Here is a 19,154-nt window from a genome sequence, read left to right on the forward strand (position 1 = left end):
CCTCCAAAGGGTAGAGAGTATATCTTTCTGTGGAAGAAGGTGGCAGAATAATGAGAGATTAGTTGCTCACCTATGGTTGGGGTAAATCAGTAAAAGCATGAAGATCATGAGAGCCTCATTTTCTCACCTTTGGATAAGGGAATTCCAAGTACAGAAAAGGAAATTAACTAGAAGGAGCTATGTCTTGATTAAAATTGTGAACCTATACTTTTCTATCTATATAAATAGAGAAATAGATAGACATTAATGTGAATGTGTATGTGAGTATTGGGAGGATGGGGGGCGGGCAGCTATACTTTCACACACTCAAAGACACCTAGCAGCCAGATCTTGATTTTTAAATACCATCCTTCAGTATATGTCTTATTTCAAGGCCGGGGAGGAAAAAGAGAAAAATGGTGCTTGGACATCTTTTTGTACCAGAAAGAAAGTGCCTAAAGAATAACATGGACACATCAAAGGGAAAGAAAGCCAATTTGAGGAGTTTCACACTGGCCAGACTGGGGGGGGGGGGGGGGGGTGCAATTTAAATATAAAACAATAGTTACATTATGAATGTTGAATAAAATGAAAACCATGAGTCTGTATTTTGTGAAGAGGGATAACAGTCTCAAGGTGATTCTCCATAGAATGCTTATTAGTGACAAAGGAAAAATGAGTAATTCTACAGTGAAGAATTCTGGCAGCCACCATCTTAACCAGGTCATCAGAGAACTGTGATTAGTGATGGGACAGACTGAACCATGTATCACCTGATGGAATGTAGTGAGAAGAGCAGAGTACCTCTTCTCCAGTATTACTGCCAAAGACATGGTACCTAAATCTAATCATAAGAAAAAAATGGAAAAATGCAAATTCATTCTACAAAATATTTGTAATCTGTACTGTTTAAAATTGTCAAGGTCAAGAAAGTCAAGGAAAGGCCAAGAAATGGCTCCAGATTTAGGAGTTTAAGGAAACATGACACAAATGGAAAGTGGATCCTCTGCTTTCAAGTATGTTGTTAGGTCAATTGGTATTACTGAGTGGACTAGAATCCTATGGTGTATCAGTATTATTTCCTTGATTTTAATGACTGTATTGTGCCTTTGTTTGTAGGAATTACACGCCATATTAGATTCCAGCAGTTGCTGAATTAGCTTATCACAAGCTAGGTAGCTTACAACTACATAAATGTATTCTTTTAGTCTTGGGGGCCACAAGTCCAAAATCAAGATATCAATAGAGTTGATTCCTTCTGGAGGTTCTGAGAGAGAATCCATTTCATACCTCTCTTTCTTTCCCCCCTTGGGCCTCTCTGTGTGCCATGCTGGATCTTATTTCCATGACCAGGGATTGAATCCATGCCACGTGCATTGGGAATGCAGAGTCTTAATGTACTGGACCACCAGGAAAGTCCCTCCATGCCTCTTTCTTAGCTTCTGGTGGCTCTGGCAATCCTTGGCATCCCTTGGCTCAGAGAAGCATCTCTTGATCTATACTTGGATCAGCTCCATCTTCACTTGGATTTCCCTTGTGTCTCTCCTTTGTATCTGAGTAGCTCAAATCTCCCTCTCCTTTCTCTTATAATGATACTAGTCATTAGACTTAGGTCTTACCCTAAATCCAGGATGATCTTATCTCAATATCCTTTATGTAATTACATATACAAAGGCCCTATTTCTAAATAGGGCCACATTCACAGGTATCAGCTATTAAGGACTTGGACAAACCTTTTTGTGCATGTCTTGGGAGGAGTAATCACTATTCAAACCACTACATGTGTTAGAATATTCGGCACAATCCTGATGGCAACTGATTCTCAAATGTTTAGGAAAAAAATTTCATTTTTTTTACTTGCATTTTTAAAAATAAATTGATACTGTCACAACTAGAAAAATTTACAATAAAATAGAGGAATAAGCTCTGTTAAATTTGCTTTGTGGTCAGTAGGACAGACTAGAGTGAAATCATCTGGTTTTCAACTCTGCCACTTAACTCACTGTATGAATTTGGGCAGGTCACTTTAATCCATTTCAATCTCAGTCTCAGTTCCTTTGTCTGCAAAATGGGGATAGTGGTACTAAATAGACTTAGGAGGATTAACTGAGACAGCAGTTGTAAAGAAAGAAAAGTGAAAGTTGCTCAGTTGTGTCCGACTCTTTGCAACCCCATAGACTATAGCGTGCCAGGCTCCTCTGTCCATGGGATTCTCCAGGCGAGAATACTGGAGTGGATTGTCATTTCCTTCTCCAGGGGATCTTTCTTACCTAGGGGTTGAACTCAGGCCTCCTGCTTTGCAGACAAATTCTTGACCATCTGAGCCAACTTAGTAAAAATACTTCAGTTCAGTTGCTCAGTCATGCCCGACTCTTTGCAACTCCATGAATCACAGCACGCCAGGCCTCCCTGTCCATCACCAACTCCCAGAGTTCACTCAGACTCACATCCATTGAGTCAGTGATGCCATCCAGCCATCTCATCCTCTGTCGTCCCCTTCTCCTCCTGCCCACAATGTCTCCCAGCATCAGAGTCTTTTCCAGTGAGTCATCTCTTCGCATGAGGTGGCTAAAGTACTGGAGTTTCAGCTTTAGCATCATTCCTTCCAAAGAAATCCCAGGGCTGATCTCCTTCAGAATGGACTGGTTGGATCTCCTTGCAGTCCAAGGGACTCTCAAGAGTCTTCTCCAACACCACAGTTCAAAAGCATCAATTCTTCGGTTCTCAGCTTTTTTCACAGTCCAACTCTCACATCCATACATGACCACAGGAAAAACCATAGCCTTGACTAGACGGACCTTTGTTGGCAAAATAATATCTCTGCTTTTCAATATGCTATCTACTTAGCATTTACTAAACAATTGATAAAAGTTAATATCATTTTCCTTTTAACATCATCAGCATCATTAAAATGATCAATATTTACTTTTACCCAACAACTGAGGTCAGAGATGTACTTTCACCCTGATTAAAACCCCCTGAATTTAGTAAGCCAATAAAACTTGTCCTTCCTACAGGAGTTTACCAAAACCACGCATTCTTGCTTTCTTCTTATAGTTACAATGAATTGTGCCATATTTTTAAGCATTGAATTTGTGAAGTTTTGACATTTAAATGTCTTAATCTAACCACACAAAATACAGAGATTCTCAGAAATCAGGCCTTGTCATCATAATTAGGTAAGTATTTCTGTCCATGTTGGTAACTGTATTGTATAGGAATGCATTCAGCTACAAGTAATATAAAGCAGAACTAGAGTGGATAAAGCAGATAGAGATTTATTTGTCTCACATAACAAAAAAATCAAGAAGTAGGCAACTCAACTGAGCTATGAGGGAAGATTTAAGTCTAGTAAGGTTGATGAGGCAGTTCACTGATGCCAATAGGGACCATCCTGGGCAGGTTAGCTTCGTTTTTAAATTTTTAATTTACTTTTATTTTTGGCTGTACTGTGTCTTCTGGATGTGTTTCTGCACATGGGCTTTCTCTAGTTGTGGTGAACGGAAACTACTCTCTAGTTGCAGTACAAGGGCTTCACATTGTGGTGGCTACCCTTGCTGCGGAGCACGGGCTCTAGGGAGTGTGGGCTTCAGTAGCTGCAGCTCACAGGCTCAATAGTTGTGGCGCATGGGCTTAGTTGCTCTGCAGCAGGTGGGGTCTTCCTGGATCAGGGGTTGAACCCATGTCTCTTGCATTGGCAGGCAGATTCTCTACCACTGAGCCACCAGGGAAGCCAGCAGCTTGGCTTCTATTCTTTTTTGCCTCGTAGTCACAAGATGGTGACAGTATGTTGAGGTTTGCTATCTACTCGATAGGCATGAAGGGAGGAACATCCACTGTATCTTTTAATATTTTTAAATTAAAAGAACAAAATTTCCCAGAAGCTTCTATCCACCAGACCTTCCTTACATCACCTTGGTCAGAACTGGCTTACATAATGCCTGAAGATAAATTACTACAAGTCAGGGGAAGAAGGAAAAGGGATGGCATTACTGTAATTAATTTAGATCATTTATGATTCGTTGTTCAGAACTGGAACAGGGATCAAAATTCCCAGTAGGACCACCCTTCGCATGGTAGCTGCACATACCATGATTCTGCTAGCAGTAAAGAAAAGAGGGAATATAAGTGTGTAGGCAATAGATAGTTTCTGTCATAATTAGCCATGACCCTTGGCTAATCTTCAGAAATGAAATCTCAACCTTAAACAATATAATATACACACATGAGTTCAGTTCAGTTGCTCTGCTGCCGCTGCTGCTAAGTCGCTTCAGTCGTGTCTGATTCTGTGCGACCCCATAGACGGCAGCCTGCCAGGCTCTCCCATCCCTGGGATTCTCCAGGCAAGAACACTGAAGTGGGTTGCCATTTCCTTCTCCAATGCGTGAAAGTGAAAAGTGAAAGTGAAGTCGCTCAGTTGCTCAGTCATGTCCAAATTTTTGTGATCCCATGGACTGCAGAATGCCAGGCTTCCCTGTCTCTCACCAACTCCCAGACCCTACTGAAACTCATGTCCATTGAGTTGGTGATGCCATCCAACTATCTCATCTTCTGTCACCCCCTTCTCCTCCTGCCTTTAATCTTTGCCAGCATCAGGGTCTTTTCCAATGAGTCAGTTCTTCGCATCAAGTGGCCAAAGTATTGGAGTTTCAGCTTCAGCATCAGTTCTTCCAGTGAACATTCAGGGCTGATTTCCTTTGGAACTGACTGGTTGGATCTCCTTGCAGTCCAAGGGCATACCTCATTTTATTGTGTGTTGTTTTATTTATATGCAAGGGCACTTCACAGATATTGTTTATTATTAATTGAAAGTTTATGGCAAGCCTTCGTTGAACAAACCTATCAATGCCATTTTTCCAACAGCATTTTGTACTCTGTGTCACATTGTGTGTAATTCTCTAAATATTTCAAGCTTTGATCATTATATCTATGATCAGCAATCTCTGAGGTTACTATTGTAATTGTTTTGGGGCACCCTGAACCGTGTCCATATGAGGATGCAAACTTAGCATTGTGGTGTTCTAACTGTTCCACAGAGCAGTCATTCCCCCACATCTCTTCCCCTATTTGGACTTCCCTATTCCCTAAGACATAAAAATATTGAACTTAGGCCAGTTAATAACCCTCCAATGGCTTCTAAGTGTTCAAAAATTTTAGAGTTACATGTTTCTCACTTTAAATGAGAAGTTAGAGATCAAGCTTAGTGATGAAGGCATGTTGGAAGCCAAGATAGCCAAAAGCTGGGCCTCTTGTGCCAAACAGTTAGCCAAGTTGTGAATATAAAGGAAAAGCTCATGAGGAAAATTCCGAGTTCTATTCCAGTGAACACAAAGGTGATAAGAAAGTGAAACAGACTTATTATTGTTGATATGGAGAAAATTGTAATGGTTTGGATAGAAGATCAAACCAGCCACAACAGTCCATTAACCAAGGTCTAATCCAGAACAAGACCCTAACTCTCTCCAGTTTTATGAAGGCTGTAAGAGGTGAGGAAGCTGTGGAACAAATGTTTGAAACTAGCAAAAGTTCAGTTTATAAAATTTAAGGAGAAACATCTCTCCATAACATCAAACTGCAAGATGAAGCAGAAATGCTGAGGCAGAAACTGCACCAACTTATCCAGAAAATCTAGGTAAGATAATTAACGATGATGGCTGCACTAAACAACATATTTTCAATGTAGACAAAATAGCCTTTAATTGGAAGAGCCATCTAGGACTTTTATAGCTACAAAGGGGAAGTTAATGCTTGGCTTCAAAGCTCAAAGGACTGGCTGACTCTCTTGTTAGGAGTGACTGCAGCTGGTGACTGCCTTCTGAAAAAAATCAACCTAAGATCCACTAGTAAAATATGGTTCAAATGTGTTTCTTAAAAGAAGTTATAAGACATACAGAGAGGTTTTTGGTATCAGTTCAGTTCAGTTGCTCAGTCGTGTCCGACTTTTGCGACCCCATGAATTGCAGCACGCCCGGCCTCCCTGTCCATCACTAACTCGTGGAGTTCACTCAGACTAATGTCCATCAAGTCGGTGATGCCATCCAGCCATCTCATCCTCTGTTGTCCCCTTCTCCTCCTGCCCCCAATCCCTCCCAGCATCAGAGTCTTTTCCAATGAGTCAACTCTTCACATGAGGTGGCCAAAGTACTGGAGTTTCAGCTTTAGTATCATTCCTTCCAAAGAAATGCCAGGACTGATCTCCTTTAGAATGAACTGGTTGGATCTCCTTGCAGTCCAAGGGACTCTCAAGAGTCTTCTCCAACACCACAGTTCAAAAGCATCAATTCTTCGGTTCTCAGCTTTTTTCACAGTCCAACTCTCACATCCATACATGACCACAGGAAAAACCATAGCCTTGACTAGATGGACCTTTGTTGGCAAAGTAATGTCTCTGCTTTTGAATATGCTATCTAGGTTGGTCATAACTTTCCTTCCAAGGAGTAAGCGTCTTTTAATTTCATGGCTGCGGTCACCATCTGCAGTGATTTTGGAGTCCCCCAAAATAAAGTCTGCCACTGTTTCCACTGTTTCCCCATCTATTTCCCATGAAGCGATGGGACCAGATGCCATGATCTTAGTTTTCTGAATGTTGAGCTTTCATTATCATATTTTTCAGCTATGAATATAAAATAGGAACACATAGAATCTTTTTTATTGAAGACATTCTAAAAACTATTAATTTCCGCTTGAGGTTAAAAACTCTCCATGTTGGGAAAAAGGAAGTTTTCAATCATGTGAGAGAAATGAAATCCCATCTAAAGTCACTTAAGGAGTGAAGGAGATGGTATTTCTGTCTTCATGATCTGGACAAGGCCTAACCTAGGTAGAATATAAATCCAAAAACTATCCATTAGCATGATGTGATAGAGATCACCTACTTCTGCTCCTCCTTTGCCTATATGAAAGGACTGAGGCCCAGGGAGAGAAGACTAGGCATATGGTCAGATGTTGCACAATTGTCAGGGGAGGTGGAACTGGGCCTCAGACCTCCTGACTCCAGTCTAGCATTCTTTTATTTGTATCCCTCTGAGGCTGAGGCAATCCAACAGTTTGCACAAAGGGATGTGTAGTGAGTTGTCTAGATTCTTTCTGAGAAGAGGAAACAGGAAGCTAGAGAAATTCCCTGGAAAGTCTAACATTCCATCTAGGAAGAAAGGGCCAGAGCTGAAGCTTTGTGAGAAGCAGACAAAGAAATAATATAGATGTGACTGCTTGGTTTTATGTAGGCAGAAAGCCTATTTAAACTCTAAACTTGTCTCCCAGCCCTCCTTCACTCTCTCTCTTTTCCTTTCTCTTTCTCACAACATATATTTATTGAGCATATATTTTCTTTTTGCTACAATAGGCTACAAAGTGAGGTCCTACCTTCTGTACAACCTTGGTTTTCAAATCTGATTCTCGATTATACATACGATCACCAGGAATCAAATTTTCAGTTCATAGTCTGCTAGGAATCAGCTGTCTCACCATCAGTCCATTTTTTCCTCCAAAGTTTGGATGATCTCTCAGATAAACACTAGATGAAAGGTTGGCTTTGGTCTGGGGGCTGTGATTGTTGACAGACGTCTGTCTTTACTGGTGAGACACACAGTGGGACAGATAGAAACAAGACAGATTTGAAATTAAACAGCAGTGCTCAATCTCCCATCTCACATTCAATCTGAAGCCTGTGTTTGCTAAATAGAATGGTGACCAGAATTGCTCACTTTTTGACATAGCTATTTTTTAATCTTTTTTATTTAAAATATTTAAGCAAAATATACATGTTAAATGTGTATGTGTGCCACACTACTAAATATAAAGTAGTGTGCGCTTACCCTTGTAAATATAGAATTACAACTTAGTAGCTTGTGAATTGCTAAAAATGAACATCAGTTTAGATCAAAGAGCAGAAGATGAAGGACAAAAAGAAATTTTCAAATGAAGCATTGCTGAGAGGTTGATGGTGAAAGATAATCATTATTAAGAGAAGAGAACTAACAAGGAGGGTCTTCTCTTTGCCAAATGTTGTATTTTATTTACTTTTGACAGAAAAGTTAGGATTTATTGGTGGGCACGAATACGGAGGGGATGACATCAAGGCTGTCATGAATGCAGGGTCTGCCATTTGTCTGCAGGGCCACAAGTAGGGATGCATTTTACCCCACATTCATCGGGGATGAAATGCTTTTCTGCTAGCGTGTTTTCAAGTCTATCTGCTTTAGGCTTAGTAAATCCCCACTCTTTGGAGATGTGGATCTTCTAGTGGCCAGGGCACTTGAACTTGGCTCTGCAGAGGGCCTCAGTCACATGCTCCTTGTTCTGTAGATTTGTGTGGATGGACATTCTGCCAAATGTTTTACATCTTCTCCCAAGCCTCGTTAAGAATCCCATGAGGTAATTTTCATTATTTGTTAACAAAAATGAAACAAATTCAAGAGCCTCTCCGAGATCATACATTTGGCAAGTGGTAGAGTCAAGGTCTGAGCCTTGTTTTTGTATGACTCTGAGATCTGTGTTCTAAAGGTGACAGAATCCTATTCCCCAAGAAGACAGCACAGCTTAGGATCCAGTGCATGGAATTCTTTCTTTTATGTGGAGGCCTGGGAGAAATCTCCTTGGTCTTCAGTCAGGGATAACTTATTAAGGGCCTCCTAAACAACTGGTATGTTTTAACTTGATCACACTCTGAGTATATCTTCATATTCTAGCATTTACGTTCTACTGTTCAGCAAGAAATTTGTGGCCCATCTTTAACAAGGTCAAGAATCTATTCTATGAGTTTTTTTGTTCAAACGTTGCTCTTACCATTATGTTAACTTTTTTTTTATTCTGTGCATGGGCTCCTTTTCACATGCAGTTATTTTGTCAGTTTATTTTATTGCACTGTTATAAAGTAATTGCTTTAAGTCCTTCCTGTAACAAGGCAGAATATGAAGAATAAAATTAAAATCCAAACATTAGGTGATTCACAATCAGAACATGCCTTAAGAATGAGAGATTAAATTCAAAATAATAAACTCATAAACTATAGAAATGTGCATAATAGTATAATTATACATGCTGTTTTCTTTATTGCTGTTGATATTAACCAAAGCATTTACCTGTTAAGTATAAGGATTGAAGAACTAGAAAAGAAGGAAGGATTTGTCTGTTTAAAGAAATGGAATTTTTTTTTTTTTTTTTTGATGACTGGTTAAATGTGTTATAGGTCAGGCATTATACTAGGCCTAGAGGTAAAAAAAAAAAAAAAAAGAATATTTTCTACTCTCATTTACAATAGCCATAAAGAGTGATTAGTGATATGACAGCCACTTGCATAAAACCTTCTGAGATTATTGCAGTAAATGACTGAAAGATTAGCCTTTAAAGTCAGACCTGGATTTAAGATTGTCTAATTGTGCTTAGTTGCTCAGTGGTGTCCAACTCTTTGAGACCTCAGGACTGTACCCTGCCAGGCTCCCCTGTCCATGGGGATTCTCCAGGCAAGAATACTAAAGCAGGTTGCCATGCCCTCCTTCAGAAGATGTCCCTGACCCAGTGACTGAACCCGCATCTCTTCCATCTCCTGCATTGGCAGGCAGCTTCTTTACCTGCTGCACCATCTGGGAAGCCCCAGTTCTTTACAAACTATTTTCCTATGGTTGCTGCACCAAATTGCCACAAACTTCATGGCTTAAGACCACGGGATTTCTTTTCTCACAGTTCTAGGGACCAGAAATCAAAGTGTCAGCTGAGTTGTTTCTTTCTGGATGTTCTGAGGCAATATGTATGTATGTATGTATATATTCTTTCTCATATTCTTTTCCATGATTATTTATCACAGGATATTAACTATAGTTGATGTTATTCAGTCACTAAGTCATGTCTGACTTTGGAATCCCATGGGCTGTAGCATGCCAGTCTTCCCTGTTCTTAACTACTGTAGAGTTCCTTGTTCTAGAACTTTTTTGTTTATCCATTCTGTATTTAATGGTTTGCCTCTTCTAATCCCAAACTCCCAATCCATCCCTCCCACATTTTCCCCCTTGGCAATCACAAGTCTGTTTTCTATGTCTGTGAGTCTGTCTCGGTTTCACAGATAAATTCATTTGTCATATTTTAGATTCCACATATGAGCGATATGACATGGCATTTATCTTTCTCTTTCTGGCTTACTGCACTTAGTACGATCATCTCTAGGACCATCCATGCTGCTGCAATGGCATTATTTCATTCTTTTTTAAGGCTGAGTAGTATTCCATTGTTTACAGACACACACACATACACACACACACACACACACACACACCCCATGTCATTTTATCCAGTCATGGTTATTTTCTTTTTTTAAAACAATGATACCTGCAAAGACCCTATTTTTAAATAAATTCATATTATGGAATTCTGAGTAGACATGAATTACGGGGGAACACTAGTTCATCCAAGTATAAGTTACATGAGTTTAAACAAGAACTTCTCTGTTCCTCATCTGTAAAATGGAATGATGATAATTGCTATCTCTTAAATTGTTAGGATATTTAAGTAAAACATATATAAAATAGCATATGGCTTGGCACAAGATAACTTCGGAATAGCTAGTAGTAGTTTTGAGAACTGTTAAGTCTAGTTCTTTTTTCTAATGATAATGCCTTGTTAACTAGTGTTAACAGGAAGTGGACCAATGCCTTGTTAACTAGCGTTAACAGGAAGTGGACCAATTTTATTTTCCCAAGTCTGTGATATTCTCCAGCTAAATTATTTATCAATAGATTCTTCCTGAAACTTTGCAGTGGAAAACTGTTGGATGTTAGCAGAAACACTCTGAGGAGTATTGGTGTGCCAAGTTTTTTTTTAATAATTATAAGGATTGAAAATGTGAAAATCATGAAAATCAAAAACATGTACACTTGGAAACAGGTCACTTAAGTTGATCTTTAGAAGTTCAATTCAGTTCAGTTGCTCAGTCATATCTGACTGTTTGCAACCCCATAGACTGCAGCACGCCAGGCTTCCCTGTCCATCACCAAATCCCGGAGCCTACTCAAACTTGCGTTGGTGATGCCATACAACCATCTCCTCCTCTTTCATTCCCTTTTCTTCCCAGCTTCACTCTTTCCCAGCATCAAGGTCTTTTCCAATGAGTCAGTTCTTCACATCAGGTGGCCAAAGTATTGGAGTTTCAGCTTCAGCATCAGTCCTTCCAATGAATATTCAGGACTGATTTCCTTTAGGATGGACTAGTTAGATCTCCTTGCAGTCCAAGGGACTCTCAAGAGTCTTCTCCAACACCACAGTTCAAAAGCATCAATTCTTTGGCATTCAGCTTTCTTTATAGTACAACTCTCACATCCATACATGACTACTGGAAAAACCATAGCCTGGACTAGATGGACCTTTGTTGACAAAGTATTGTCTCTGCTTTTTAATATGCTGTCTAGCTTGGTCATAACTTTTCTTCCAAGGAGCAAGCGTCTTTTAATTTCATGGTTGCAGTCACCATCTGCAGTGATTGTGGAGCTGGTTCATGGGGTCACAAAGAGTTGAACATGGCTGAGCAACTGAACTGAACTGAACTGTTTCCCTTATTTCCCCATCTATTTGCCATGAAGTGATGTGACCAGATGCCATGATCTTAGTTGTCTGAATGTTGAGTTTTACGCCAACTTTTTCACTCTCCTCTTTCACTTTCATCAAGAGGCGCTTTAGTTCTTCTCTTTCTGCCATAAGGGTGGTGTCATCTGCATATCTGAGGTTATTGATATTTCTCCCAGCAAGCTTGGTTTCAGCCTGTGCTTTGTCCAGTCCAGCATTTCTCATGATGTATTCTGCATATAAGTTAAATAAGCAGGGTGACAATATACAGCCTTGATGTACTCCTTTCCTGATTTGGAATCAGTCTGTTGTTCCATGTCCAGTTCTAACTGTTGCTTCTGGGCATGCATACAGACTTCTCAGGAGACAGATCAGGTGGCCTGGTATTCTCATCTCTTTAAAAATTTTCCAATTTGTTGTGATCCATACAGTCAAAGTCTTTGTTATAGTCAATAAAGCAGAAGTAGTAGATGTTTTTCTGGAACTCTCTCGCTTTTTCAATGATCCAGCAGATGTTGGCAATTTGATCTCTGGTTCCTCTGCATTTTCTAAATCCAGCTTGAATATCTGGAAGTTCACATTTCACGTACTGTTGAAGCCAGGCTTGGATAATTTTGAGCATTACTTTGCTAGTGTGTGAGATGAGTGCAATTATGTGATGGTTTGGACATTCTTTGGCATTGCCTTTCTTTGAGATTGGAATGAAAACTGGCCTTTTCCAATCCTGTGGCCACTGCTGAGTTTTCCACATTTGCTGGCATATTGAGTGCAGCACTTTCACAGCATCATCTTTCAGGATTTGAAAGAGCTCAACTGGAATTCCATCACCTCCACTAGCTTTGTTCAAGGGCAAGGAGAAGCCCCAGCAAGATAGTAGGAGGGGTGAAATCACATTTAGAATCAAACCCTATACCCTCCAGAGATGCTCAGAGGGCTCAAACATACCTTATGCACACCTGGACCCAGAGAGTCCACAGAGACTGAGACAGAACTGTGTTTGGGTGTCTCCTGAGGAGGTATGGGTCAGCAGTAGACTGCTACAGGGGCAGGGGCTCTGGGTGCAGCAGACTTGGGTATGGCATAAGCCCTCTTGGAGGAAGTCTCCATTAACCCCACCATAGAGCTGCCAGAACTTACACTGGACTGGGAAAATAGAGTCTGGAGGGCACAAACAGAACCTTGTGTGCACCAGGACCCAGGAGAAAGGAGCAGTGACCCCACAAGAGACTGACCCAGCCTTGCCCATGAGCGTCCAGGAGTCTCTGGCAGAGGCATCCTCCGGCAGAGGGTCAGTGGTGGCCTGCTGCAGGGTTGAGGGCAGTGTGTACAGCAGTGTGTGCACAGGACCTTTTCAAGGAGGTCGCCATTATCTTCATCACCTCCACCACAGTTTGGCCTCAGGACAAATAACAGGGAGGGAACACAGCCACGCCCTTCAACAGAAATTGGATTAAAGATTTTTGTATTATACTTGTGCAATTGACTGAATGTTTGGTTCCCCTAAACATTCATAAGTTGAAATCTAACTCCCAACTTGGTGGAATTAGGAGGTGGTGCTGTGGGGAGGTAATTGGGTCATGAAGGTAGAGGCCTCATGAATGGGATTAGTGCCCTTATAAAACAGACTCCAGAGAACTCTTCTGCCCCATTTGAAAATGCAAGAAGATAGCTATATACAAACTGGGATGTGGTCCTCACCAAACACTGAATCTGCTGGTGCTTTGATCTTGGACTTCCCCAGCTTCCAGAACTGTGAGAAATAAAGTTCCATTGCATATGAACCAGCCAGTTTATGACATTGTATTATAGCAGCCTTAATGAACTAAGACACCCTACGTCCTGTAACCTTGCTATCAATAATCACTTATTAGTTCCAGGAAGTTAGTTAACTTTGGATATTCATCTGATCTACTTAGGCCAAGGAAAAAGAAATAAACTATAACTAATGTTTACTGATGTGCATGGTGTAATATAGGCACTGGGAAATAGCTTAATAAAACTAGACAAATTCTCTACCCTCATGGTGTTCACCTTCTGGTGGAGAAGATAGATAATGTGTAAGTAAACCTGTAATGTCTGGTAGCAATAAGCACCATGAGAAGAAAAAAGCAAGAGAGGGATTGAATGAGGAGGCAGGTATGTTCCTATAGATAGATTGATCAGAGGAGGCTTTATGTGAGAATATGGCATTTTAAGAGAGTTACAAATGAAGTGAGGGAGCTGGTTATCCAATATCTGGAAAGGAACATTCCAGGAAAAGGGGAGAGCAAGATTGAATAGTAAGAGAGGGGAATGTTTTTGGAATGTTCTAGAGATAGCAAGGGGCTAGAACAGAGTTAGCAAGGGCAGAGTAAGGGGATGGAGTGAACTAGAGGAAAGTTCATTAGTGATAGTCAGGGTCAGATGAAGGGAGTCTTGTAGTACGTAGTATGTAGGACATGGTAGATACTTCCACTATTATGCTTAGTATGATTGGAAGTCATTAGATGGTTGAAAGTGACTCTATGTTTTCCTTTTTAAATTTCTACTCAATTCATAATACCCATTGAATTTATACTACCAAGGAAAAATCTATGCCTAAAATATGCTATTTATATTAGGAAATAGATACTATAATAAGAAATAAAATGACCAAAAATGTGGCCATAGTTTGACTGAATCAGTTTTTTAAAAAAAAAAGAAAAATGAGAACAAAGCAAATTAGACAACATGTTAAAAAAATAGGAGGTTAAGACAGAAAAAGAAATTGGAAACCCAGAGCTATTTAGATCCATTTGAGCATTTTCTATGTGTTCAATAGTTCACTCACACCCTAGATACATCTAACAAGGGACAAGTTATTGGTCTTATTTTATATAAATAGATTACTTAGCTATTTTTAAGATAATGAAGCAGGCTCAGAATGATAAGGAGCTTGACTGAGATTATACAATTAAGTGGCAGAGCCAGCATTTTAGTCAAGAGTTGTTTGACTTCAAAGTCCATGCTCTTTATTACTATGAATCATCTTAAACATTTGTTTTTACAAAGACCCTTCCCCTGTGAAGAATCTGAATTATGTTCTCAAGATGTTATTTAGCGTTGTCCCAGGCATCACGTCCAAGGCTACTTTTTTTTTCTTTTTTAAGACTTTTTGATGTGGGTCATTTTTAAAGCCTTTACTGAATTTGTTACTATATTGCTTCTGTGTTATGTTTGGCATTTTTGTCCATGAGCCATGTAGAATTTTAGCTTTCTGATCAGGAATCGAAACTGCACCCCCTGCATTGAAAGGCAAAGTCCTAACCCCTGGGCCACCAGGGAAGTCCCCACCCATCTCTTGTGCCCCTCAGGCAGCCTCTGTGTCCAGAACCTTTGCTGCATCCATTATTGGTTCTTTTCCACCTCGATGACCATCTCACAGCCCAGGGAACTCAGAGTCCTCTCCACTGCCTCTTAAGCCTGTAGAGAAAATTTTGATGATGAAATTAAACCTGTAGAAGGAAGCTGTCTGTAAAAGGGAGGCCTAGTTTTCACAGAAATGATTTGGGTCTCATATGAGCAGGGGCATGATTTCATTTCAAGAAAGTTGACCCAAAGTCAAGGAAAGAAAAGGAAAGAAAGAGTGAGAACTGCACATTTACTATTACACATAACAAAGATTCTTCCTAGCACAGTTCTTTCATAGTTGCCTATACTTGCTTCCCTAGTGACTTATATGGTAAAGAATCTGCCTGTAATGCTGCAGACCCGGCTTCAATTCTTGGGTTGGGAAGATTCCCCTGGAGAAGGGAATGGCTACTCACTCCAGTATTCTTGCCTGGAGAATCCCATGGACAGAGGATCCTGGCAGGCTAAAGTCCATGGGGTTGCAAAGAGTTGGACATGACTGAGTGACTAACACTTTCACTTTTATACTCCAGTTTCGGTCATCTCCCCCTTGACTATCGTTTCTCATTGACTAATCTGTCAGAAACTGTTTGCACCAAGGATGTTAACACTTTTCCCCCACACTTTCTTCTAATAACTTTCCCACAGCCATGTAATTTCCATGTGTATGACTTATTCAATACTGTAGGTCCATTACCCTGGTCTATTTTACCTTAATAACTTCACCTCTAAGCACTCACATGACTGTCTGCACTTCTAATGTTTTGAACCCTGCGATCTCTCTCTCCAAATAAACCCTCCACCTCTTTTACTTGCTTCCCTGGTGGCTCAGAGGTTAAAGCATCTGCCTGAAATGTGGGAGACCCAGGTTCGATCCCTGGGTCAGGAAGATACCCTGGAGAAGGAAATGGCAACCCACTCCAGTATTCTTGCCTGGAGAATCCCATGGACTGAGGAGCCTGGTGGGCTACAGTCCATGGGGTCGCAAAGAGTCAGACACGACTGAGCGACTTCACTTCACTTCCTCTTTTACTTCCTCAGGTTTAGTAAGTTTGCCTTTTCCTTTCATCTTTAGCTTCCACTTCCCCAGTTTATTTACTATCATCTTTCCATTTATTGTGTCTGTCTACAATGCGGGAGACCTGGGTTCGATCCTTGGGTTGGGAAGATCCCCTGGAGAAGGAAATGGCAATCCACTCCAGTACTATTGCCTGGAAAATCCCATGGACAGAGGAGCCTGGTAGGCTACAGTCCATGGGGTCACAAAGAGTCGGACACGACTGAGTGACTTCACTTTCACTTTCTGTTTATTAGGGTCTAAGCTTCATTTTCTTCTTATCAGAGCACTGTACACCAGTAGATCCGCCTCTGTGCCTTGCTACTATAAACATTCTTCAGGCTTTTTAGATCACACCATACTCCCCTAGATTTCTGAATCAATCACTAATTTTCACATTATGGCATTTTACTACTCTCTGGGCTTGTAGCATTTAGGATTATAACATTATTTTCTGGAAACTCTTGGATCATAGACTGGGTTTTCCCTTGGTCTGTGCTGCCAGTAGGAATCTGGATAAATATCTTTCCTAAAATTGTTCAATCCTGAATCCTATCCTATCACAGCCTAATAGGTAAAGCTGGAACTGATTTCACTCACTCTCATATTTTAATGGGCTTCCTTAGTGGCTCAGATGATAAATGTCTGCCTGCAATGCAAGAGACCCGGGTTCAATCCCTGGGTTGGGAAGATCCCCTGGAGATGGAAATAGCAACCTACTCCAGTACTCTTGCCTTGAAAATCCCATGGATGGAGGATCCTGGTAGGCTACAGTCCATAGGGTTGCAAAGAGTTGGACACGACTGAGCGACTCCACACATATATGTGATCTAGAGAGCTTCCTACTCAGGCAGACTCCCAGGGTTCATTATGTCAAGTATATATCAACCACTCTTTCTCTTACTCCCTCGACTGTTAAGTGGAGCATGCTGCTGCTGCTGCTGCTAAGTCACCCCAGTGTCCGACTCTGTGCGACCCCATAGACAGCAGCCCACCAGGCTCCCCCATCCCTGGGATTCTCCAGGCAAGAACACTGGAGTGGGTTGCCATTTCCTTCTCCAATGTATGAAAGTGAAAAGTGAAAGTGAAGTTTCTCAGTCGTGTCCAACCCTTAGCGACCCCATGGACTGCAGCCCACCAGGCTCCTCCCTCCATGGGATTTATCCCTCAATCTGCATCACTCTACTGATTGTATTCTTAAATTCCATTTCAAGATTTCTAAATACTACTAAATAAAATTGCATAATTATGCTGATTTGGCTCCATTAAAACTTTATATTTCTCAGTCTCACTAAGCAGTTCTTATTAATAAGATAAGCAGTTCTCTTAATTACTCTTCATCCCATTGCATATTCCTTTCAGGGGCTATTAAAAACACAAAAAATACCTTTATGGTTCTCAAGCCCCTAATTAATAACAATGATAATCTAGTTTTTATATGACTTAGAATTCGTGTGTCTTATAAGAACATCCTCAGTGTTACTGTTTACACTTTCTAACTTTACTCTTTCCTCATCTTTCTCTCTTCCTTCTGTAGCAGCTAATGTTCTTGGACTAGAGTACTACAGATGAACTCTCTTGAGAAAAATTGAATTTATCAGAAAGATATTGTGAGACCGTTCTATTAAAAGGAAGCCTGGAGATGTGTATTTGGAAATTTACAGGAACCAAGGAAACCACAGAGGGAATTTTAAAATAGTCTCTTTGACAGCAAAAAGAGCTTGGTGTTCCAGCCCGACCTCTGGGATGAATCCAGCTATTTCTGGTTACTTGTCATTTTGCCCACTACTAAGCTTTAAAAAAAAGAGCATCCAAGTGACTTAGGCCTGGATTACAGATGTTACTTCTTGGCTCAGTGGAAATGTTGCTTCCATTTACACTCCATCAGACTATAATCAACAGAGAAGCAAAACTTCCCCCAGAGGAAATTAGGGTGTCCTGAACAAGAGAAAATGAGTGTTAGTAAAACAAGCAAAACACAGTAAAAATCCGCTATACTTTCTGTCTCTTAGAAATAACTGGTTCTACTGTTTCCCAGTTCTTCCACAGTGTTTCTGATTCAATCTTGTGTAGAATTTCTTAATATCTTTCCTCTCCAATACACTCCTTTTAATCCTGGGTCCTTGTTTGTTTGTTTGTTTTCTTTTGAGAGCCATTATACATATCAGTCCTACAAATCCTAGAGCTCAGAGTCAGCTCTTTCCTCTTATTTATCATCTATTGTTGCATTATTTTGTGGAAAATACCTCTCCAAGTAAGTTTCTTTCCTTTTGTCTCACTTCAACCTGTTGTGGACTATTGTAATACAATAGCATCTTAGATGACTTTTTTTCCTATAAATTTTTCTAATCTACATATTAATATTGCTTGCAGAATTGTTTTTCTAAAGTAGTTAAAACACCAAAGTAATAAAGAATAATCTTGATACTTTTCTTGCTTTAAAAAACTGAAATAACTTTTTAGCAACTCCATTATAAAGTCTAGTCTTTTTATCCAGTTTTGCAGGGCCCTAACTCATCTGACCTCTCCTTACCCTTTCTAGAATCAATTCCTTCCATTCTTCTTAAATTCTTTTAAGAACACACAGTATCATCCCAATATCTTATATTTGTACCCAGTATTTATTATGGACATTATGGTGGTTTTCCCAACAACCCTGTCACCCACTGGATAGTAATCATGAACTTGGAGGGAAAATGGGTCCACCTACATATCCAAGGATGGCCCTGATTAATTTAATCCAAATTAATTTAATTCCAATGAAGTGGAATCCATTTCCACTTGCCATTGTGATTGATTCTTATAAATCCGGTCTAAATCACTTGGTCTATGACATAACCACAGCCAAAGTGACTGATTTAAGAATAGGTTTGGGATATGAGAAAGAAGGGTACCCACTCTTCTGAGAGCTTTCCGCTTTCCTTTGGGTATAGTATTGTGAGGAATTGAATCTTGACACCATTATAATTACTTTTCTCTGATGAGGGAAGCCACTCCTGAGATGAGGTATCATAGAGAAAGACAGCCAGAGCCCTTGGATGAAGCCAGTCATGATGCTTGCCTGACTTCAGGTCCTCCAGTTACAAGAGTTAATGCATTTTGTCATTGACTTGATCATTCTGAGTCAGGTTTTCTGTTACTAGCTGTTCAGAGCATCCTGATAACACTGTTCTCCATGATTAGCATGGCCTCCTTTCCC

At 40.3% G+C, this 19,154-nt stretch overlaps 1 protein-coding gene across 1 annotated transcript in view; it reads right to left on the reverse strand.

Annotated features, from left to right (window-relative positions):
- Positions 1-17,805: 17,805 nt before the first annotated feature.
- KITLG (KIT ligand) overlaps positions 17,806-19,154 on the reverse strand; it is a 126,186-nt gene continuing 124,837 nt past the window's right edge. Inside the window, exon 10 of the mRNA XM_052640818.1 lies at positions 17,806-17,893. The gene's annotated coding sequence lies outside the window, so the exon portion shown is untranslated. The remainder of the gene's footprint in view (positions 17,894-19,154) is intronic.

This window comes from Budorcas taxicolor, chromosome 5 (genome assembly GCF_023091745.1).
Source record: "Budorcas taxicolor isolate Tak-1 chromosome 5, Takin1.1, whole genome shotgun sequence".
NCBI lineage: Eukaryota > Metazoa > Chordata > Mammalia > Artiodactyla > Bovidae > Budorcas > Budorcas taxicolor.